The sequence below is a fragment of the Heterocephalus glaber genome, unplaced genomic scaffold, assembly GCF_053883595.1.
Source record: "Heterocephalus glaber isolate CG9 unplaced genomic scaffold, H.glaber_assembly_v1.0 deba00001461, whole genome shotgun sequence".
NCBI classification, from domain to species: Eukaryota; Metazoa; Chordata; class Mammalia; order Rodentia; family Bathyergidae; genus Heterocephalus; species Heterocephalus glaber.
This window is the reverse complement of record NW_028258308.1, coordinates 27,646,392-27,670,894: the sequence shown is the minus strand read 5'-3', so window position 1 is coordinate 27,670,894 and position 24,503 is coordinate 27,646,392. Positions and strand designations below refer to the sequence as shown.

The 24,503-nt window shown below is 31.2% G+C and overlaps 1 protein-coding gene across 9 annotated transcripts in view; it reads right to left on the bottom strand.

Moving 5' to 3' along the window:
• Window positions 1-24,503, bottom strand: part of Sgcz (sarcoglycan zeta) — a 994,036-nt gene that overhangs the window by 81,246 nt on the left and 888,287 nt on the right. The gene's annotated exons all lie outside the window — the stretch shown is intronic.

The window sequence follows — 24,503 nt, the reverse complement described above, 5'->3', positions numbered from 1 at the left end:
AAAACAAATCAGACAACTCTAAGAATTAAAAAAATATTAAACCTGAAAATAGATTAGAGAAATATTTTAAGTCCAGTACTGCAGGTTTTTTATTAAAATATCCAATCAGAATTTTTCCTTATTAAAATGTTTATGGTTGAAAGTTTTTCTATAAAATGGAATACTACTCAGCTATAAAGAACAAGAAACTAGAGACATTTATAGCTAAGTGGATGCGCACTGAGGCCATATTCGTAAGTGAAATAAATAGGACACATGTGTGTAAATACTGAGTAGTTTCTCTGATGTGAAAAACTAAAAGTGTAAATAAGGATCAAAATGTATAATTGATATTGTGAAATAGGAAGAAAAGTTCTAAAGGAGTAGAGGAAGTGGGAGGGGTAGTGGAAGGAAAAGAAGGGGAAAGAAAAAATATGAGAAAAGGAAAAAACTGGAAACAAAATCTTTGTAAATAGGAAAGGGAGGAGGGGATAAAGGGAGGGCAGGGGAATGGGGAAAAAATAAGAAGCAAGATACATCATGTACAGGTACAAGATCCCAATGATGAATGTAACTGTATTGTATACCTAAAATGTGCCAATAAACTTAATGAAAAAAAAGTTTTTCTAAATGTTAATATAGTTTCCATTAGGCTAACTTTTGTATTTTTAGTTCCTGTTTAGTTTTTATAATCCTTTTTTTTTGATATATCATGAACATATTTAAGACAATCTTATTCTTGTGATTATTTGTGGTTGCACTAATATTAAATAAAAGGTATGTTAGCAAGAATAAGCAGATGCCAAAGCATTAGTTAGCATATACCTCAGGTTGTCTCTCCTGAAATATGAAAACATGTACTTGAAGTTTATGACATGGCTTTTATATTAAGATGTACCTAAGTATGACATGCTCACTAAGACCAGATTCATTATCTGCTGTTTTTCATAACATTTCCTGAAATAAGCCATCAACTCTGGATAGCTTCCTGTTGTGTTCTTCTACAAATAATAAGAACATTCCTCCAAATTATGTGGGTTTAGGAATGATAATGCCAGTTTATTTCTATAAGCAGGGTAATCTTTCCCTGGCCCTGCCTTTGTTGTGTTAGATAATTTGTTTGAGTCAGCCTCTTCTCTATGTTTTTGTTTGAGTCTGAGTTTAATAGGCAATCACATATTTAGGCAAATACCTATTGCTCTTCAGTTTACACCAAGGCAAATCATAGTCCAAGGTGGACTGTGTCACACATCTGTGAACCTCTGAGATTCAGTCACCACCTTTAACTTTGCACCATTTCTATGATTCATTATTTGAGTGACTAGGTGTGTAGATGGCTAATTTAGCTCTCTATTTTTAAACATCCACAAGATACAAAATAATTCTTTCAGAGAGGGTAATCTTGCAAATGGGAAGGAGTCCAGGAGCCTGGGTTCAAGGGGAGAAGGGGAAGGGAAGTAAAAAGAAGTAAGATATGGCATGTAGAGGTTCAAAAGGCCAACAATGAGTGTATGCATTATAAATCATAAGGATGAGCTAATAACAGTAATAATAATGAGAAGAACGAAAATGGGGAAAGAGGATTTAGTGACAGAGGGAGGGAGGTGGATGGGCAGGGGAAGGGGATTAAAAGAGAAATGATCTATGGTATGTACATGTACCTATGCCCTAAGATGAATGTAAACTTCATTTACTACAAATATGTAGTAATACAAATTGTAAATGTTTACCTTAAACATATTTTATTTTTTTATTTTTTTCGAAAACTAGTTTGAGTGGTAGTCTGATTTTAGTAAACAAAGTGCTAATCTACCCAGTCAAAAATTTGTACTTAACTATTTTCTCTATTTTGTATTCTGCTTTTCCTTCTCTTTTTATTTATTTATTTATGTATTTATTTTCCTCACAAGATCTTGCTATGTCACTATGTAGTTCAGGCTTTTCTTGAACTCACTTGAGGCTGGCCCCACACAAACCTGTAGTGATCCTGATCCTGCTGCCTCAGCCAACTGAGTGTTGGGATTACAGGCATGTGCTCCCATGTGTAGCTCTCAATTTAAATATAATAATCTGACAAACTTTGATGAGAATGGCTATTAAATGATCAAGTAAAATTAGTAATAAGTGATCATTTCTTCAGTTGTCTCTCAATTTTCTATTACAGAAAGGTACCAGAATTAATAGCAATCATTTCAGCTTCACCATCATATTGCAAGTATATAAAAAGCATAGATAATTCAGAAAAATATTTGAATACATTTTCTACACTAGAATATTTATGGTTTACATTTTTCTAAATACAAATGCAGTCATCATTGGACTCCTTTTCTGTGTTTCAGGTTTCTATTTAGTTTTTATAGTGGTTCTTCATTTACTTTTTGGAAAGATCATAAATGTATTTACTCAGTGTGATTTTCTGTTTATGTGGGGCTGCTCTATTATTAAATAAAAGGCAGGTGACCAATAATAAATTAATTCCAAAGAATTAGCCTATGCTTCAAGAAGGAAATTTTAGATTAATTTAATCTACCACAGCCATCTATTTTATATTATAAACTCATGGAAGCCAGAAACTATTTCTCTTTGGACAAAATTCCATATCACTTTGCATAAGAACAAAAAATTAATGCAATTTTGGTAGGTTTGATGTAGTTACTTTGAGTGTAAACTGGCTGATGAGTGTGATGAACAGAGTACCACTTATCCTAGAAGATTTTCCTTCCCTGAATAAGGTAGAAAATGTTGAACTCCCTTTATACACCGTACACTGCTGTAAATCTCTTTTACCTGCAAATAAAAAAATGAAGCTGATTAAATCCAATCAACTTTCTTTTACTACAAAGGCTTCAATGCCAATATTCAATGTACTTCTTTCTAATCAATTTTAACTTAACTTATAAAAAATGCTTTATTGAATTCTATTAAAATGGAAGCTTGCCAGTCAACCAATTAGTACTATTCAAAGTTCCAGATGCTAAAGTTGTGTGCTGATTTCAATAGAAGACAGATAATTTAAAGGCAATACATATAATTAACATGATTAACAAACATTTGAAAAAATATATATCCATTACTTTTAAAACATTAATTGGATTGATTTTGAGTAAAAGTTTGTTACTAATGACATTTTCAAGGCAGTAATTTAGAACTCTATATTGAGGTAAAATTACTCAAAATAACCACATTGGAAAGATGTTCAAAGTAAATATGGAGGAACATAAAAAAAGGAAAAGAAAACCAACTATAAACAACTTGTAGCAAAACACACACAAACACAACAACAAAATGCTCCAGCCACATTAACAAATTTGAAATGAAAATAAATACTTAAATATAATTCCTATCAAATTGCTAATGTAGTGTTTATTTGTTTTATGGACCAAAATCAGTGTTAGCAATTATAATGGAATTAAATACTTTTATTCAACTTTTTTTGGTATTAAGATTGTTATCTTTATAAAAGGCAAGTGGCAATATTTATTTTTATAGAGAAACATATTAATACTTGTTTCTTTTATAATCAATTTTTAAAATTTGGCTTAATAATTAAGTTGGATTTCACCCCCGAAATCAGTACTATATTCACTCCAGGTATTATGTAGAAAAGGTTGATCACAACATTACTTATATCAATGGCAAATCTAACCTGGCATGGGGTATGTGAGGTGCTTTCCCTTCAATTTGGGGAGTACTTAATATATGAATAACAACAATTAAATACTGTGGAAACAGTTTTGAAGGATATCTAATAACATGGGGCATATTTATAAAACATCCAGTGGAAAGATTTGTCAGCAAATATAAGTTCAATAAAATATCATGTTTTTGCAAAGGGTATCCATTTTTACATTCATATAATATATATTTATAGACAAAGAGCTGTGTTATCTATATACCAACATGTTAGCAGTGATGAAATGAGAAATAGGGTCAATGTTATGTCAGTATTTATAGTTTTTTGTCTTCCATACTTTCAAAAAATAGCATAACACATGAATCAGTAAATATAATCATCTCATTTTATTTTGCAAATTAGGTATAAAAGAAATAAAATATGATCTGAATTGACATTTTCCTCAGTTCTTCTCTTTTTATTATATGATGGCTATACTTCAAATGAGCTGTGAAATATTCAGAATGTTTCTGAAATTTGGTGTAATTTTTTCTTATTAGTACTAACTTTTGAAAATATCACCATTAGTTTTCTAAGATATCATGGACAAGTTCTTGAAATTATTTTTAGTTGTTCTCTTTTGGTCCACCTAACAAGAGCATTTTATAATTTATCCTTTTATTTCTAACTTATATTTAAAATATTTGCTTTGTAGCCAGTGTATGCCAGACATTGTGTTTATTGTCACATAGGTAATTGAATCCTAGTCATATGCCTGTATTATTACAATAACCACTACTTGATTTTTCTGCTATTCAGTATTTATCTAGTCCAACATCTTTCTTGATTGTATTTGACAAGACTCCTTGGACTTTTACTGAGAGAAACCCAACTCAATCTGTTATCTGTAACAAAGTAAAATGTTTGAGAGATCCTTGTCCGCAAAGGAAACGTGTTTATTCCCCATTTATTGTCTCTTACCTCTAAATTCATGCTTTCTTCTTGCCCTGTAAGAATGAATCTGGACATCTTAAGTACTTTGTTTGGCTAGCATGCATGATGTGATGCTTTGTCAGTAGGCAGTGCTGTAGGGACACTGCTGCAAAAGTGCATTTTGCTCTGGTCTAGTGAGCTAGCTTTTCATGCTGCTGGTGTGTGTGGTCAGTCCAGCATTCAGCTCTTGCACTTCCTGCTCTGCTATCACATCAATCCTACAGTACATCCTCCCGCAGCTTGAGGGTCCAGGCATTTTCCCTGACACCTCTCATGACCTTTTCCCAATTACTTCATAGTTCAGAAAAAGACATCTCCTTAGCCACAGATTTCCTGAATATCTACCCTCAAGGATAGTGTTTTGGGAAAGAGAAACTGGACATATGTTTAGAAAGCAGCGCTGGTATAACACTGCCATCTAGGCAGCCATGGTGGTGCCCTCTGAAGAGTTCTGAATGATGTATGTATGGAGGATGGTGGCCCTTCTTTGATCTGCATTAGCCTAAGATAATAATTTACCTTTATTCCTGCTAGTTCTGTACTGTTTATTTTCTTTATTCTTTAAAGTTAAGTAGGCATTTTATGCTACTTTAGAAGACAACCTGTGCCTGACCTTCAAGAGCAGTAGAAAGCAAAATAGAACAGGCATTTCTTTTTCTTCCTCTCAGGAAGGAAACCCACAGTGAATTTTCCTTTCTCTCTGATTGCCAGTGGAGATTACATGAAAAGCCTAGGTGATAAAGCAGATGGAAATCTTGCCAAGGACCACTTTCTGTGCTGTGGTCCTACCATCTCCAAATCCTTTCCTGTGAACACTGAATGACACATAAAGGTGATTTCTGTTCTATCAGGTGACACCAATTAGCATCATGGATGGGCCTCAAAAAGGCCAAACAAAACAAATAAAGAAATAAACAAACAAAAATAGGCTAGAAAAATGTTGCAAGGACTCAGAAAACCAAATTGTCCTTGGCACTAAATTCTCTTAGAAAACTGGCCTAAATTTATACACTAAACATAAACAGAGTGACTATTTGCTGAGATAAATGATTCAAAGAGTATCAAGAATTAAAAAAAAATAAATATCCATAGTACCCAGGTAAATGTTGGAAATTATCATTATATCACAAAACAGGAAAATCAGACCTAGAATGAGAATATGTAATTAACTCAGGCCAATATTGGGATGTATCAGATGTTGGAGTTAATGGAAAAGGATTTGAAACTAGCTGTTATAGCTTGCATCTGAATGTCCCCCAAAGCCTGATGGGGCCATAGGTGGGGCTTTTTGGAGGTGACTGGATCTAGGGTGTGTGATACTGTGATTAAGTATGTGATGCTGGGATTAATGGTGTGATGCTGGGATTAAGGGCACCACAACCTGGGTGTGAGTGCTACCTGCCAATTTAAGGGCAGGTGGCCTAAATAAAATATAAGGGACAGAAAGAGGGCTACTGTCATTGCTTTCACTGCTGGCTGCTTTCTGCCTGCCTTGCTTTGCCATGAATCATTTCTCCTCTCTGATGCTCCTCTGGCATGACATCCTCATTAGAACCAGCCGACTATGGACTGAAACCTCTACAAAGGGTGAGATACAATAAACCTTTCTTCCTTTCACTTTTGAAGTGGGATATTTTGTCTCAGCAAGGAAAAAATAACTAAAACAACAGATATATTAAAATTGCTCAATTAAAATTATTCTGAATTTTGCTAAAAGAAATGATCTTAGGAGTTTTTATAAAAATATAAATAAAACTTGTAGAATTGAAAACTATAATGGAAATAGTAAAATCTTATTCAATAGTACAGTGGAGATGACAGAGTACAACCAGTGAAATTCATAGTAGATAAAATTACTAAAAACAGCACAAGAAGAAGCATACTGAATGTATAAGAATATTTTCAGGGATATATAGATGCACATCATTGTAGTTTTAGGAGGAGGAAAATAGTTTTAGGAGGGGAAAAATAAAGGAGAATAGATTAAGAAGTATGAAAAGAAATAATGAATAAAATGTTCACAAATTTAGGTAAAGACATAAACCAGATATTCAAGAAGCTAATATAGAATGATCATCTCAATAAATAAAACACAAGAATTTGAGAACTTTGAAATTCCCCTAAAGATTTAAAAATAAAGCAAATAAAAAATAGGAACCTGTGAAATCTGATAACGTGTTTATAAAAACTACACATACTAAACATCACACAAAATGATAAAAATATTAAACATTTTTCATTAACATTAGGAGAAAGATAGTATATTCACTACTATCACTCTGTTAAATTTTAAAGTGGTCATCTTAGCAAGTATAATAAGGCAAAGAAATAAAAAATTAAGCATGAGAAAGAAAAAATGAATTGTTACTTCTGTAATATTGTTCATAGAATATGAAAAATACCCTACAAATAATTAAGATTTTAATTTTTAACCCAAAGTAAATATTTTTTACATTTGTTTATATTAACAACTACAACATGAAATTTAAAAATATATCATTTACAGTCCAGAAAATATTAAGAAAAACTAAAGGAGTAACATTCATAAAAGATGTTCGTTTCCTTCCCCAGTATCTCTATTTTTTGTTATATACTGACAAGGTACATATAAATGAGCATTAAAAGACAAGTTAAGATTTTTTTTAGTACACTTCATGAATGCCCCACACTGAATTTGAACTGAAAAATCTATTAGGAGTAGAGCAGGTGCATAAAATGTGGTATATTTATGAAAGGAAATACTATGCACAATGACAAAATTAAACCACTACTGCATGTAATATCATTGTAGAATATGTCAGAGACATAATATCAAGGCAAAGAGCCACATTTCAAAATAATGTGTGGTGTGTGAGTTCATTTATAGAATCTTCAAAAATCAGAAATGGGGTTATATTTTAGAGTAGTAACTTAGAAAGTGTGCAAGACAAACTTCTGAGTTTATTGAAATGATTATATCATGAGCTTGATCTTGGTGGCTTAGCTGGGTTCATTGTGTTAGTCCTATATGGAGCATCTTCATTTTGTTAGTTCATTATGTTAGTCCTATATGTAGCATCTTCATTTTCTTTTTTCATGTATGTTTAAACACAACAAAAGCTTAAATAGAAGAAAAGACATTAGTCATTTTCATCATTTAAAATTGTGACAAGTGAAAAAGAGAGAGAGAGGGAGAGAGAGAGAATCACATAAAATCTGTAGTTATTTTGGTGTATATGCTGAAACAACAAAGCAATGGATGAGACAGCAGAATTCTTTGGATCTGGACATTGAAGTAAGTTAGAGTAATGGATTCATTTAGTCTGCCTAATATAGAAAATAAAATATGGAACTTCAAAAGCAAACATATGGCAAGGGTATCCACAAAATAGGAAGGCCGGAAGCTTTAAAGGGAAAAAAGTCAGTAAGTGGAAATATCTGTATCTTTTACAGATTCTAATGTTGGGGAAAGTCTGTAGTTCATGTCTTAACATGTATTCATTACTGTATATATACTAGTATATATAAAAGCAGGAAAATTGGATTTTCTCTACTTCTATAAAAATTATAGTTTTTACCTGAGAATTTCTATGTTGGAAGACAATCTATAATTTACTAAAAGTTTTCTTTACACTTAACTCTTAAAGAAAAACTTACATTTCAGATCACAACAGCAGAAGTTTAAATGCTTTCTCCTAAGATCACTAAGTATATTTGCTCTTTTAATATAAATACATTTAATATATTTTTAAGATCTGTTGATCGATTAACAACAATGATCCTCACCAGAGGCAAGTATACTTATTTTTGTCCATAATCGTATATCCATTCCCAGCCCTGTGTCTGATATAATGGCACTCAAAACAACTTTAAGTCAATGAATGAATTCACTGGGTTACAAATACTAGTAAAAACAGCTGACAGGGTGGTTTCTCCTTAGTAAGCATCGTCTCCGTATATATTCATTGATTTATTTAATTGTCATGAAAATTATATAGATTTAGTCCCACAGTTAGTGTGACATACTCTGGATTTTAGTAAGAAGTAGAAGTGAGGACTCAAAATCAGAAGAGAATGAGTGAATTTTGCCCACAAGACAAGTTCTCCATGAAGACCAATGTCACCTCTTCGTAGCCTTCTTCAGAACTTCAAGGAAGATCATTGATGCTGCTTAAGTTTTTACAACTTAGACTCACTTTTGTTCATGGAAGCGTTGACCTTCAGAATAAATTTACCTTTCATGTGCATAAACCAGTAAACATTTTTCTCTGTGGCTTCTGATTCAGAATATGTAATTATGGAATAACTTCCTCACAAAAGATTTTAAAAACATAGATAATACAAGTTTCCTCATTTTTGGTTGTTTTAAACTTTAAAGTGAATATTTATCCGATCATCAATTTTCTTTTTCTTTAATATCATTTAGGTATTGGAATTTTGGTTCTAAATTGTGTACCAATTATGTAAAACTCATTTAATAACTACAATGGACCCTTGATTTAGGAACTCAATTCATTCATGAGGGCTGGTTGCAACTTAAATTGGTCAATTAAAGGCTCAGGCTTTTCTATACAACCTTCAAAGTCTCTCTCCTACATAATTTTAGGCCACACTTTCTTCCAGGCAGATCTCAGTGTCCTTAGAGAGAAATTGGTCCAAGATTTCTCAATTAATTCCATCCAGGATAGGATGTTCTAATGTTCCTTCCAGAAATCTTTAAGGATTAAGTTTTTATCTGACACCATCAGGAAGCACAAGCATTCAGCATTTGGGCTGTAACTCAAGACTTTGAACATAAGATAAAACTAAAATTTTAGTCATAACCCAAGTTGTTTGTATGTCAGGCAAGTCATAACTCACAACGTGAGGGTCCACTGTAATTCACTCTCATGAAATGATTTAAAATATCACCTGTCTTTTATTGAATTATTATAGATACATCTTTTTTTCTATCAGCTATAGCCTGTCCTATTGCTCTTAATTTATCTGAACATATACCTTATCCTACACTGTGGTAATTATAGTGTTTATAATATTTGATATGTATTGTTAAAATGTTCTTATTTTTAAAATGTGATTATTTTAGAAATATTTCATCATCATTAGAATTGCTTTACATCTGTCAGTTAACTGGAGAACTGATAATTTTCAAAATAAAGATACATATTATAAAATTCACATTGCTTTTTAATGTCTATTTTCAGTATTAATGTGAAATAACTTGACACTAAATTTACTACTCATTTCTATGTTCATCTAAAGCACTAACATTTTGAGTAGTATATTTTATTGAAATTAATGAACCATTGCAATGTCAGAAAACTAAAAGGGAATAAATATAAACCCATAATGTCCAGTCAGTGACTTGTTAAAGGGCCAGATGCTAGGGGTAATTTAATTGTGCTTAGCACCCTGCAGCAGTCTCTTAGAAGTCATGACCTTTGGAAGAACCTGCCTATACCAGTAAATCAAGTGGTTACTCTTAATGAGCTTAAGATGCTATAACTAAATGTTACCTTGGATGATCATGTACAAGATCCAATGTAAATTAGGACCATTCTGAGTAAAATACTATCTTCAGCTTGTTTTCCCACTGAGAAGGGAATCTTACTGTCAGTAATGATGATAACAGCTAGCAATTGTACAGTGTTTAATATGTGCTAAAAAATTCACTAACATAAACTCACTTATCATTAAAATACCCTTGGCAGACAGATATTATTGTTATACCCATTTTGCAGTTAGGAAACTGAGGTGTAGAGAGCTTGATTAACTTGCCAACATCATACAGTTTCCAAATCATGAGACCAAAGTCATGTGATCTGGCTCCAGAATACATGTTTTTCACCATGAAGATTTTCTGCCTTCCAGGCCAGTGTGAAATGACACACTGGCTTCCCAGTAACAATTAGATTTTTCAGATCTTCATTGTGTTGTCAGCTGAGGCCTAAATTACAGATGACCTTATTTCCTCTCCTGCCCTGCCCTCCCCGTCTTTCCCAGGCCTTTACATCTATACTGCTCAAAAGCAAGGCCCTGTACACTCTATTACCCCTCCTATTTATATTTCTTGGATACCCAAAGTAATGCATATTGTAAATATGTAATTGTTCTTTAGGAATCTTTTACTTGTACTCTCATCAATTTACTTATGATTTACATTATAAAGCATCTCTTTGATACATTCTTGCTACACTTAGCTCAAATTTAAAGACTTTTCAAGATTAACAATGAGAAAATTTTTTGGATTTAACACTGAAAATGATAAAATATGGAACTAACAATTTTTAAAATGTAAATTAAGCTCTTTTTATGGAAACTACTTTCCCTGACAAAATAGATAATTGTTATTATAATATCCAGAAATATATTTTACAAGGGATGGAAATGCCAAGGCGAGAGCAGAACAAATAGTAATATGGTAATATGTTCCAGTATCACCAGTCTTGTGGACAGATCAGATTGGCAGAAGGGTCGCTGGTGCCTCTCAAGTTGGAGGCTGGCACGCAGAAAATGTCTCTAACTCAGAAGGCTACAGGGATGCAGGGAGGATGAGTCAGAAAAGTATGTAAACTTTGTATGTCTTTCTTGCCTTCATGAGTTTTCAAAACTCAGGGTCACTATTTAGTGTAAATTATGTAACTTTGTGCTCCTGGAAAAGCTCAAATATGATGAAGAAATCTTTATTTTGATTATTGTGATCATGTCAGATACGCAGAAAAAAGAAAAATATATAGATAGATTCAGGCCCATTAATGATTTGATGTAGTAAAGCTTGTATTAGGTTACCATAAAACTTACAAAATGGCCAAGGAGAAAGAACCATAACAAAGACTGAATGGGAAGAGAGCAGAAAGCCCATTTAATTTTATAGTCATCATTATAAATTCTATGTAATGCCACATAATACTCTTTCTTTGAAATACTTATCAAATTCTATTTCAAAACTTTGTGTTCTTGTTACTTATACTGTGACCTTATCAATATTTTACTCAATTCATTAAATATTCTACATGTAAAGAACATTTGGTTTCTGTTAAAAACATATTTTGGTATTTTGCTTGGCCAGTGACACTACGAAATTCTATCTGACCCTAAATCAACTACAGTGCATCACTTCCTTCTAGGTGCTAAATACTTTCTCCTTTCGATGCTTATTACTAAGAATCGCAAACTTTATTCAATGGAATAAGTTTAATTTTCAGTAGTTACACATTATTTATATCCAACTTTTTATCTTTTTCATCAGTGTGATTTCAACAGGTGACTATGACAGATATTTTCGACTTTCACTGTGCTTTAAAGAAAGCTCAGTAAACTCCTTAGGTGTTGCACTAAAAAGTTGCAGTCCGTTATAATATCAGGGGATTATGAGTGAGAAAAGAAAAAGATGAACTGATTTTTTGAAAGGATTCTGATTAGTTTCATTAGATTACAATAAACTCTGCAAATATGTAATGTTAGTATTGAAAGGAAGCTTAATTGTGCCTATCTTTTAATACTGAACCGCGAGTCAGAAATAAGTTAATCATTACTTTTTAAAAGTACTCAGTGGAGGATTCATTTTGAGCTTGAAAGGAACATAGTGGTCAAGTAGAGAAAGCCAAAAACCAGTTGCTTTGTTAATTTTTGTGTTTAAAGAAAAGACACGGAACTGAGGAGGGATAGATTTGCAGGTTATTGGCATGTACGTGACATGTGAAAAGTGCATATCACACAATTTATTCAGATAAAAGAAAGGGATGACAAAAACCTATGGGACAAGATTTAGTGTTGAAGATCTTTTGACTGTGAATTATTTGCAAATAATTTTGTCAGATTTAAGATTGAAATTGAATTGAAGCTAAACTTAAGTTCAATAAAGGATGATTTAGTCATTTCAATAATATAGTGAAATAACTAAAATTAGTAAAAGTTTTCTACATAATAAGAAAATGAAAAAATTGGCTTCATGTTGCTTAAATATAGAATAGGAAAAAATTTCTACAAAATTGTGAAGTAGAAAAAAGAAATTCATGTTAGTTTTCCTGTCACATCTTAAACTTCAAAAGCCACAGTTTTTGGTAAGAACTTAGTGAAGACAGTTAAAGTATTGAACTTGATCATGTATGTGTAGAACAATTGTATGTATAGGATTTGGTGGTATTCACAGTTTCAGGCACCTACTGGGATTCACGGACTATTGTTCCTGAGAAAAGAGCAGACTGTAGTTAACCTGACTTGTTTTTGGTGTATATGTCTATGAATTTTAATACATGCTTATTGCTTTGTAACCATCATCAAAATCCAGTACAGAACAGATCTATCACCTCCTGAAAACACTCTTGTTCTGTCCCTTAGCAGGAAAATCTTCCCCCTATAACACCTGCTATAATTTAAATGCAGTTTGTACTCCATAGTTTCAAGTGCTGTAGACTTGGTCCTTTGAGTGTTGAGATGGGGTCTAAGGTGAGGAATGTAGTAGAATATTCTTGGTTCTCTTGCGCTTTCTCTCACTCTTGCACACACATACCTGCCATTGTAGTAACCTTCATTAAGCTTCATCAGAGCTGGGCTGGGACTGACACCATACACCGGAACCTCCAGAGTATAAGCTAAATAAATCTCTTTTTTTAAAAAGTCACACAGTCTCAGATATAGGTTCGTTATAGTAATGGAAAACAAACACACTGCCTCTCTGAACTAGAGATGAATCTCTTCTTGTTATAGTTCTGCCTTTCTGAATTGTTCTAAATATGGAACCATAGAGTAAATAAATTATCAAATGGTTTGTTTCATTCAGTACAATATCAGTAGTTTTTAATTTTATTTTGAAATGTTAGGAGTTTTTAAATGTTAAATACTATTCAACTTTGTTAATGTACCACAGTGTATTCACCTATTCACCTGCTGAGTGATGTTTGAGTTGATTCTTGCTTTTGGCATTTGTGAATACAATTGATAAGAAAACATTTATGCAGTCTTTTTTGTATGAACATATGTTTTCATTTAACCTAGGTAAACACCTCAGAGCAGGATTGGTGGACCATGGGGTATTCATATATTTAAATGTATAGGACATATGCAAATGTTTTCCAGAATAACTGTTATTTTATATTCTCAGCAATGGAATTTTGAAAATTCCAGTAGCATGTCCAATATCATGACAAAAGAAAAGGCAAATACCAAAATTTATGAGTTATTAACATATTCTAAGTTATTTGGGAAGGATGCAATATTAATATACATTGGAATCATGGATTTGTAAGCAAGTAGAAAACAACAACAGTCTTGTGACTTCATGAGTAGATTCAAAACAAACTATAAAAATTAACAATTTTTCTTTTTAAGTAGTATTAGATCAATACATAAACTAAAGGTGTAGGATTATATATGCTTGATTTCAGGCAAATATATGACAAGATATCTAAAGATAATATTGTAGAAAAATACTGCAATAAAACCAGAGCTGGTAAAATATGTTAACCAAAGAATGCTGACTGAGTGATGGATAGAAATTTTAAGAAAATCTTAATACATTTTAATAATATTGCCCCCTCATTATAAAGTATATATTGAAGGAGCCTAATAAATACTTGGAACAGAAGAATTGCTCCAGTTCATTTTTCTTTTTGTTTTTTGCTCACATTTTCTTTTCTATTTCCATTATGCTTTATTTTTCTTGTCTGTCTTGCAATTTCTCTGAAATTACAATTAAGACTGGAAACAAAATCTACAGTGAAATTTAAGACAAAAGAGGTACTGTATATATTAGACCTACACTGTCAAGTTGTGTCCCTGCCCCAGCAGTTTTTCTCCATTTAACCCTGGACGAGGCAATTAGCATTTTATTTAGTAGTCTGAGCTTTGGAATAACTGCATCTAGGTTCACTAATGCAGAAGCAAACAATCATCTGTGTACACAGCGACTCCTAAATTTTAATTTAACTTCCTACCCACAGATGTTTTATGATAATTAATCTTATAACCTATATAGTTATGAACACTCTGCCCTATTAACCCTATTTACAGACAAGTTTCTTATTAAGGCCAACACAAAATTGCATGTTCCATGGGTCACTTATGTATGGAACACAAATGCACCTAAAATTCTGAAGTTTCAAAAAGGGAGCCTCATTAAAATCAAAGTCTGGCTAAGTATATTATCTATAGACTCATTAATTTTAGATAAGTAGTGTCAAATATCAAAAATATGAATTGCAAAGCCACACCTTTGCTGTTTAATTTTTAAATATTTTTCCTTTAAAAAACTGTAATATGTCACTTATATTTCATTAAAGTTTTCTTAATATTAAAATTTATACACTAAACTATAGTCATATTTTGAGAGTGTATAATCACAAAATTTAAAAAATAGTTTTTCATCTGTTTAGTGATTTGATCCATATTATATAATTAGAAATGCCTAGTTTTTATATTAAGTTTGTTGAAAAATATTTTCATTATTTCTTTTATTTTTTGATGTGCTGGGGATAGTATTGAGGGCATTGTACATGTTAGGTATGTTAAACTACTGGACTATGTCCCCAGTCTTCTTATCTCCTTTCATTACTAGGCAAGAAGTCAGACTGCCCTAGGTAGTGTCAAGAAGGAAGATTATGCTACCATGTCCTAAGAGAATTACTATTTATAATTGTAGCCTGTCTTTCTCATCCCCAAATACTTAAGTCTAGATTTATTTCTTTGAGAACTATAAACATTATTACAAAAGACTGTATTTTGAAACATATTTTTCCCTCAGAAGAAGAGAAATCTCAGACATTTTCACATCAAACAAATCATTAATATACCTTGACATATGTGCATGGTCTGTTTTAATAGGTTGGTTACTCTTGGTCTTAATAAGTCCCAGAGGACAATATCTTTCTGGGATTGTCTTTAGGACCATAACACAGCTCTGCCTGAATGGAGCTTGACCTACAATAATAGTCTAAGATAAGGGAATGGGGTACCCAGAAAGATAAAGAGCAGTAAATTTTGACAAATGAGCAGCCAAACCATCTATTTTAAATTTTTGTCTTAATCTTCTAGGAAGAAAAACTTGTAGTATTGATGGATTCTGTTTTTTTTTAAATCTACAAATAATTGGGAATTTAAACTTTTGAAGTAATCCATTTTTCCATTATTAAGTAATAATAATGTGTAGTTAACTAAATTAATATAACTCAGGATGGTAAAATAATGTAAATATTTCTATGGTACAACTCTCTAAAAAATACAAATTAGTGTCTATCCTTCACACATGATTCTCATTATACCTGAGTTACAGAGATTGAGAATCCTCATTTCTGAAAGCAACATCCTTCTCCTGAATATCATAGGTATCTTCTTCCTTTTGCAATTTGTTTCAAATCAATTAATTAATATTAAAGTGCTATTATTGGTTTAATTAATATTAAATAACAATTAGTGATTAATAACTAATATTAAATAATAATGAACTCAATCAACAATGTATTTATCATTTTAAATGAATATGTAGCATTAAACCTATGTGCTTTTTGGCCTATTCTCCAAGGTTTTTTATAGTTCATTTTGTATAAAATGTTCATTCTTATTAAGTTGTCCAAGACCATTAAAATATTGTGTAAGTTAAAAAGAAAAGGTGTCAATGACAAAAAATGTGAATTTGGTGAAAGTAATCTGTAACCTACCACTTTTTTTTATGTTGTACACCATTTGTAGTCAATTAAAAGACTCCCAGGTGTTTGCAGTAATTGCTTTAACACAAGATTACATGTCACTTTGGGGGTCTTGAAATATTTATTATAAAATTTTCATCTACATTTTTCTCCATTCACTTTGGAGCAAAACATACTGATGTTTAGTACTGAGCAAAATAAGCTGATTGGACTTAGTGGCTCACTTTGTGAATTAGATATCATTTACAAAAATTTTTATGATACATGATTTTGCAGAAGAATAAAAATATAACTAGGATGTTTACTTAGTTATGGTTCTTTACCGTCTTCATTTTATATTTGAGTGAGAAAATGTTATTTATAATATGAAGCAAAAAATAAAACCTGATGTCATTTTGTAATATTGAATATTAGGAATGTACTGAATCAGAAGATTAATTGAGTGATTTCATCTTAGATTTGGAGTAGCAAAGAAACACGGAAACAATCTAACAACAAAATAGATTCACTTCATTTATAGGGCAAGAGAAGCACAGAGGCTGGGTCAAATATACAAGTTATTTACATGCAGATCTAAAAAATATAGACTTATTAACATATATGTAATGCATATTATTCTTCAGGGAGTGTTCCAAATCCTTCACGTATATTAACCTATTTGAAACTCACATCTCCAACAGGATGTGGTAATCACAAGATCCCTAAGGAGCCTGGAGAGTGTGCCTGGAGTAGCTTGCAGGTCACAGAAATAAGAAGTGACAGGACTGGGGTTCAGCTGGCTTCCGCGTTCACAATGTTGATTAAATGCTTTATAAAACTTTCTGAGAAAATCATCATTTCTAGATGAAAATACTCTCTACAACATATTGATGTATTATGCAATTTATACAACTGACGTACTATTGCTAACAGTAAAAATCCATATATTGTCATATATTTAATCATTTTCATTGAATACTGTATGTTTTAATTTTACTGGTTTTCTTTAGCATTTCTTAATTACAATCAAAGATTCTATGAAGCAGATTCTGTGTCAATGTGAAATCTTAGATTAATTTAAATTTGTGCAATTCTCAAAAATTGCTCAGCAGCTTCAAAAAATCTAATGAGCATCATTGTGTATCAATTTCTTAATAGTAAAGCTGAATTCCTACTTATGTGCTTTATTGACTGAACATTATTGAGGTTTGATTTTATTACATTTGGTGATTAGAAAATAATTTTAAAATAAACTTTCAGACTCAAATTATGTCATGTTGTATGTAATAAAGTATGTTCATATCTTAATCAGTTCTGCGTCTGTAGACTCAGAAATTATTTTTAAAAACCTATTTTAATTTGGCTTTTCAGTATTTTCTTTACACAATTATATACAGTTGTGTGTGTGTGTGTGTGTGTGTGTGTGTGTGTGTGTCTGGCTGGCTGGCTGGCTGTCTGTGTGTATTAGCTGTTTGGGGACATATTGAAGTAGTCTGAAGAACATCACTCCCATTAAGAATCCTAGGGTCTTCTGGTTTTTCCAAAGGATATCAGTTTTATTGTCAGATCCATTATTTCTGGAATAAATAAACCATAGTAACAAGTATTTTGAAATTTCACCTTGAAAAATTTTTTAGTTTAGTTTATTAGTACACGTGTGTACTACATTCCTTGTGGGAAGTTGCCTCATGTACATAACACATCATAATTCCTTTTTTCATTGCTTCCTCTCTCTCCCTCCCCCTCTCCCTCTCCCTTGATCCTCTTACTTTTTTTGACATTTCTGCAGTACATAATGTTTCCATTCCTTGTGTGGAACTGGTTCATGTATATAACACATCCCAATTCCTTTTCTTCATCATCTATGCCTCTTTACCTTCCTTCTCCTTCACCACTTCATTTCCTTCCTCTTTGAGAAAGACCTATCTCCCCACTTCCTATTATCTATATTCTATTTTGTTCTTTATTTTTATTCTGGCTTTGTCATATAAGAAGAACTACATGATATTTAACCTTATGTGTCTAACTTATTTCAATTAACATTATGTCCTAAAGGCTATTAATTATACTACAATTGATTCAACTTTATCTTTATGACAGAGTAGCACTCCATGGTGTGGAAATATCATATTTTATTTATCCATTTTTCTGTTGATGGTCATATAAGCTGATTCCAAGACTTAATTATTACAAATTGGGGTGGTATAAATATGAGCATATATATATTGTCCTCAGTGGCAAACCCAGGTAAAAGTAAACTTCAATTAAAAAGATCTAAAAAGAGTACATATTATTATACACATCTAGATGTTTATCTCTGTATTAAGTTGGACCACTAATCTTTTTTCTTCAACCATTTATAATTTCTTCACTTTGTTTTCATGTTTCAACCATGCTTTAAACATTTTAGTTAGACTATTTGTTGGCCTGGTTTTTTTTGTAAGTAGAGATAGTCAAAATAGTACATACTATATTGTGCATCACTCTATGAAACAATATGTAATTTTCATTGGTGTATCTGAAGAAGACATTTTTTGTTTCCCATAAGACCATATTTATTATTCTGAGGTACAGTAGCATCATTCCATTGGTTATATTTCCCTTTATACCTTCACCACCAGGAAGATGATTGTAGTTTCATTAGTCCCTGTAGGTTTTCATATGAATGAAGATGTACTAATGAAACCTTCAAGAATATGATTAACTCCCTGTCCTCTAACTCTATTTAAAATGCTCATTTTTATCACATTGTATTCATCACATGTATTGACTCAAAAATTACAAGTGAAGAAATGAAAGAAAAACATTTTCTGATAGAATATTACTGCTCTTTTTTCTGATTTCTCTCATAAATCAAATATTCTGTGGTCATGAGTTTTAAGAAATGTGTTAGTGTGTAACTAAATGATAGTTACGTGAAAGGCTAGACAATCTGTCCCAAATGTCTGTTATGGGGTGTGTGACCATTACCATTGCTGCCCTTTAACTTTGGCTTCCAAATAAGTCCCACTGGGCAAGGTAGGCAACCACCCCGTCTGAAAAATTCAGTCAACCCTTCTACAGAAGCTCGCTTTCGCAATTTTCCTACTATGTGATCCTTAATCCTCCAATGTGGAACATGAAAAAAAGGCTACTAACTATAAATATCACTTTGTTTAATTTAATTAAAATGTCATTTCTTCTTTTTATTTTAATTCAGACCTACTTAAGAAATCTGTGACTGGAAACATTCAAGAATTATGGAGGAAAATCAAAGAATGAGGAATTAAAGATTGTAATTAAGATTTTCATAGAATCTGATTATTATGTCACTCACAAATTGGTAACTGGAAATTAGATTTTTGAAGATGAGTAAATGATTCTTTTCAGAAGCCATTTTACATAATTTTGGAGAAAAATCATTTCATAATGAAATTGTGATTAGGGCTAGTCTTTTTGCCTACAGGCTGTCTATAACATGCCAAAACATAATTCCATTTTTTGCCTCTGGTCACAGCTGAGACCACAATGGTCCCATGATGCTAATTACATCAGCTTAAAACATCCTAGTTCTTTGAGAATCCAGTAGTAAGAGAATGGTTTCAGCTGGGGAAAGATAAATTTCTTACTAGCTTAACCCATCCCACCTACTTTTGTAAGAACATCTTTCCTCATCTTATGATGCTAATCAGTTTAAATTTCTCATGGGCCTAAGAACCTCATCAGCATAAGGATTATGATCATAGGATTACCATCACTCTTCCAGTCATCTGATCCTTTCTCTGATTATGAGATCTTTGTCAATTTAGAATTATCACCACCTTCTGGGTCATCTGTTATTCCCTATGAACCCAATAAATAGTGACCAGCTTGGGGTGCCTTCATCTTTGCTGCACAGGGCAGCATTGATCAGGCCCAGAACCCAGCTTCTTTGCTAAATCTTGTTTCCTGTCCTTATTCTTTAATTTGCCTTGTGGGGTCCTGGCTCACAGGAGACCAGGTCCCACAGGGATCCTGGTAACATCCCCTTTCTCTGTTCCGTACAGATTCTCACAATAACAACTAGCAGTTCTTAGGAGCTAATTCTTAAAGACATATTTCCCCAAATATATTGAACATTAAACAAAAAGAAGATAAAATATGACATACTACTTGAAATAGAAGACTGTAGTTTGAGTATACTTTAAAAGCAAATTTTCAGGGCAATGACATCCCAGTTTTAAACACCCAGCTTGTCCTAATGTTTACTAAGATGATGATATGGAGTTGACATTGTGGAACTTCTCATGTTTTTGGTATAGAACCATATAAGCAGCCACTATGAATTGCTTAAAAGATACCCCTTGTGACTGAAATTAAATGAAAGAGCTATATTAAAATAAAAAGTAGTTCAACTCATTAAGATTATTCTTTGTTAAACTTCTCAGTTTATCTTCTTGTTATTTGTATCATCCAAACGTACAGAATGTTGACTCAAGGTAGATGAGAAGGGAGGTCATTTTAGTTTTTATATTGTTTTATAAAAATATTTGATAATATAAATGAAAAAGTATTTTATGATATAATATAAAACAATCTGTAATTTAATACTTTAGTCAAGTTTGGTAAGATTTCTTAAAGAGCAGTAACTCTGGAATCAACTTATTTACTTCTAAAATACTTATGAATGAAGTTAAAACCTATTCTATTCAAGATCAATGTAATATTGGTAAATAAAGGATAATTAATTATCCTTATGATAGTTCAGAAATATATTTCAATGAATACATATATTAAAGTGTTAGTTAATACTATCACTAGTGCTTTGAAAATTTTATCAAAATTGCATAAAAATATTTTATATGCACAGCCCTAAAGAAATTGTTTTCACCTACATTGTCACACCAACAGTGAAGATAAACTTCACAAAGATGTTTCATAAGAAATGGCTTTTGTCCACATTATTTGATCGAAAGTCATGAAAATCATGTTATTACATGAATACATAATATCTAAAATAAAACACCATTTTTGTCACCTTTACAAAGAAGAAACCATAGATCAAATAATAGAAAAATTTGACCTGGAGAATGATTCTGAGACTTGTTTAAGAAAGTTCTTGCTTTTTCTTCAAGGAGTCTGACCTCTTGGGATGTTGTAATTTCTTTAATCACTTCTGAACAACAATCACATTCCTTTCTTTCAGCTTTATTCTAAGAAGAGAAATTTGGAGGAAGAAACTTGAGTTCATTAATTTCCTCCAAAATTACAAAGGTCATGAAAAATCAGAATCTTAGACTTCGTGTGTCACTTCAGATATTAAATGTCTGCTATTATGTCAACTTAGCATAAAACCTGGAACTTTAAAATTTCACAAAAATATTTGTCAAATTGATTTTTGCCTCTTTTTAAAATATTTAGATTTAATTTGGTTTTATTTGAGCTGGCATAAGCATATAAAATATTTTCAATGCATTTATTGGATTAAAAATTATTTGGTTTTATATTCAGAGACTGAATCTGGGATAGAATTAGCACAGTGTGTCTCTGTAGTACCCAGACTGCATGTATTTCTATGAGCTGAAATGGAGGAAGGAAGGTTTATAGAGATAGAGAACTGTATGGTAAAAGGAAATGTGTATTTCCTTTGCTGAAACCTTAAATATGATTTTAAAGATAAAATGGAAGAAATAACTAATGATGAGGCAGATTTTCTTTGCCCCTTTGTAGTAGGAATAAACTAGAAAAAAAAAATATTCCAGGTCCACTTAGAATTGAAAGACTTGACTATACTTTTCTAACTTCAATTGATAGATTGGTGGATATTAGAATGGTTTTACTTAGACAATGAAGAATACTTAAAATTTTTTTCCGTACTATATTTTTAAAATACTACCAAATAGTATGAAACTTGAGTACTATAATCAAGGCTGTACCCTTAAACAAAAACTGAAAGGAAAGAAAAAGTTAGAAACAAGAAAAGAGAATGACAATACTTTATGGAATGAAAGTTGATTACTCTGCTTGAATTGATTTGTCTTCAAATTCTATGTAAAGGTAAATCTATCCTTTCGCGATTCATGTTTCTGTACAGCATGCATATTTATTATCAGTGATGCTGTTACATATCTCTGCAATAGAATCATACTCTAACATATATACCTTAACTACTATTCTTAGGTACACGGAATACAGACATTGTGAAATTTCTAACATATTTTCAATGCATTTGTAACTTAAAAGACATCAATAATTACAAACATGATTATCAAAATAATCACAGATTCAATAAATAATTGAATACCATTTATAGACACTGAAATACTACCATTTTTATAAAAGCATTCAAAATATGTCATTATTCCTATTTTCGAGATGGAAAAACTGAATCTTCAAAAGAGAAATTGTTTTATTGGAGGCCATTCACCTAATAAATAGCCTGGTGTGATGTGACTTCAAATGAGAATGTCTTAACCCTCTATTCCCCCAATTCTATTTTCTTCTTTTGATCTATATTTTTTGAAAAATACAAAGCAGTAAACAGATGCAAGTCACTAACCATACACTGAGAGGACCAGTTTTTAGATGAAGCCTCATTTGGATAAGACTTTGCTATCCACAGAAATAATTGGTTACATTATTAACTTATCAATTTGCTGCATTTAAAAATAAACTTGACTTTTGCTCTTTCATCTCCTTTGATAGATATTAATAGTACATTAACATCAGTTTGGAAAGGCAACTAAAAGACAAGTATGAGTATAATATGTTGTTACACTTTCTGCCAGAAAGCATGTAGCAAAATACAAATGGCATTAGATTACAATCACTATAAACTAACAGATGCTTTACTTCAGTCAAGAATTATACCATTATTACATTTGACTGAGGACTCCATTATATGAAGAAGAGAATGTAAAGGAAATATTATTAAGAATTCTCAACTTTATCTTAACTTGTTTGATAGTATTGACATGACTTGGATCCTTTTCTGTGCCTTGGTCTTCTTTTTTTCTTATTTTTAATTAATTTTATTTGTATATTTTAGTTAAGATTAAAAAAACGATTCTCAACTTTAACAAAATTATGTTGTGTAAAATCTGCTGAATGTAGGCCTTTCTGTCATCCTGTTTATACAGTTCAAACATACCTAGTATGAATTTGCTTTAACATTAAAATTTAGCATCTGATATTTCTGAATTAAACATACATCCATTGACATGTCTTTTAATTTGCAGTCAATTTTCTCATTGCTCTCTTTTAAAAATTACATATTTTACCTAATATAAAATATTACCCAATTGTAGCACTTAATAAATATATAATGGCTTATTTTATAAAGTAAAATATATAACAAAATAATTTTTAAAAATAAAATACAATTAAATTGTTGAAAAAATATATATATTTCTAAAATATTTCTCTTTAGTTTCATTAAAACAAATAATTTATCAAAAATGTTTTATGAACAAAAAATGGAAGTAAGCACAATAAAATGTCATGCTTATGATTATGACATTTTGAATATCATATTTTTCTATAATTTAATTAGAAATATTGAAAACATACTTTCACATATAAATGATTTTTAATTTCTCATTAGAATAAAGATAAATCATTCCACAAAATTGTAAGTTCCTTATCTTTCTTTTTTCTTTATATATAACATACATAAGTAAATCTATAATGTGAAAAATTAGATATAGATATATAAATGTCAGCATTAGGTAATTTCATCCTAGAACACATATGATATTCTTATATTAATTTAATATCTACTGCATATCAAATCTTTGTATAATTTTACTGTTACATCTGACTTTTTATTTGGCTTTTCTTTTATAAAATGAATTCAAGTAATAATATCTTACATTTTAATAGATTTACATTAAATATATTTTATAAGAATACATTGAAATTCTTTAGCTTTAAATTATAACTTGTATATCCCCCAAACCATAACAGTGATAATTTCAACAAACATTTTATAAGTAATTGATAAACAGTAAGATTTACTACACTTGACAATTATGTAATTTCTAATGTATGTAGCTCCCATAAGCAGGTAATATTTATAATAAAATTATTCCCCCAAAACAAACATAGACCTAGGGATATTATCTCCCATGCCTTTTATGTCTCCTTACTATACTTTAATATATATTATGAAATATTCTTAGGAAAATCATGTATTTTATATTTCCGAAGTAATGACCAGCAAAAACACATAAAATTCTGTTTTGTAACATACTGCCAAGAGTGATAACTCCTCAATAGAGGCAATCATAACTAGCCTTATTGTGCATCAGCAAGATAGTTGGCTGTAATGGAATGTCTCATTATCTGTTAGAGAAATAACA